The sequence below is a fragment of the Meles meles genome, chromosome 3, assembly GCF_922984935.1.
Source record: "Meles meles chromosome 3, mMelMel3.1 paternal haplotype, whole genome shotgun sequence".
Taxonomy (NCBI): Eukaryota; Metazoa; Chordata; class Mammalia; order Carnivora; family Mustelidae; genus Meles; species Meles meles.
The window spans coordinates 16,782,406-16,783,962 of NC_060068.1; the positions used below are offsets into that span (position 1 = coordinate 16,782,406).

The following is a 1,557-nucleotide window of genomic DNA, read 5'->3' on the forward strand; positions in this document are numbered from 1 at the left end:
GGGAAAAACACAGACATCCCATGCTTTCTTTAAGTGTGCCACTCTCCCCAAATTTCCATATGTTCCCAACTTTCTAGTTTCCCAAGATATTTTAAATGCTATTTGGGTCTGTCAAGATGTTGCAGAAAGAATGGATAGGAAAAAATAAATCAAGCCTAAAATAAGAGGTTCATAACAAGACATCAAATTTAATGGATGGCCCATACTTTCCTCTTCTACACATCAGTTGTCACCAATGAAGGCGAGATATGGTAAACATAGATGATGCATCCACTACAGATTTCATCTTCTTGGGACTCTTCCCTGAGTTCCAATATGCCAACCTCCTGGTCTACCTCATCCTTCTGGTCTACGTTATTACCCTCACAGGAAACTCTATCTTCATCTTTCTGATCTGGGTGGACTCCTACCTCCACACTCCCATAAGCTTCTTGTTCCACCAACTTTCCATGTTTGATTTGTTCTATATTTCCATCTTTGTTCCTTAAAATGGTCATTGACCATTCCTTGGGAAAGCACAGCATCTCTCTCATTGGCTGTGGAGTCCAAATGTCCTTCTGCCTGACTTTAGGTGGCACTGAGTATTTCCTCCTAACTTTTATGCCCTATGACCAATTTGTGGCTGTCTGTAACCCCCTTCACTACACAATCATCACAAACCCTAAAGTCTGCTTGCTAAGGGCAGTGGCATCATGAGCTGCTCAAAATTCACTCATTCAAACCATCTACACCATGCATTTTCCTGTCTATGTTCTGAAGAAAATAAATCACTTCTTCTGTGAGATACCAGCCATCCTGATGCTATCCTGTGAGGACACTTCAGATTATGAGATGGTGTTGTTCATGCTAAGTATTATATTTATACTCACACCCTTTAGCTTAATAGTGACTTATATTCGAATTGTCCTCATTGTTCTTAAATGAAACTCTCCTGAGGGGAGGAAAAAAATTCCTGTCCACGTGCTCTTCTCACTTTATTGTAGTGAGTCTCTACCTGGGACTAGCAATAGTGATGTAGATGACACTTGGCTCTTCCCGCACCCCAGTACTAGATCAAGTCTCTCCATGATCTATACTATCCTCACACCCATGCTGAACCCTTTAACTTATAGCCTTAGAAACAAGGAGGTTGTGGGGGCTATAAAGAAGGCCCTGCGAAAGTACCTAATATCAAAATGGTTTAAGAAATACCACTGTCATACCCAGTAGTGCAATTGCTGGGTCATAGGGTAGTTCTGGCGATTCACAGACCTGTACCCCTGGGGATAAAAATACATTATATGTTTATTAAAAAAAAAATTTGGAAGGGGAGGTGAACCATAAGAGACTATGAACTCTGGAAAACAACCTGAGGGTTTTGAAGGGTCAGGGGTGGGAGGTTGGGGGAACAGGTGGTGGGTAATGGGGAGGGCACGTTTTGCATGGAGCACTGGGTGTTGTGCAAAAAGAATGAATACTGTTACACTGAAAAAATAAATAAAATGGGGAAAATATATATATATGTATATAAAAAAATAAAAATAAAAAAAAGAAGAAATACCACTGTCATACTTCATA

General features: G+C 40.4%; 1 pseudogene; it reads left to right on the forward strand.

Moving 5' to 3' along the window:
• The first annotated feature begins 248 nt into the window (after positions 1-248).
• On the forward strand, positions 249-1,209 carry LOC123938439 (annotated as a pseudogene).
• The last annotated feature ends 348 nt before the right edge of the window (positions 1,210-1,557 follow it).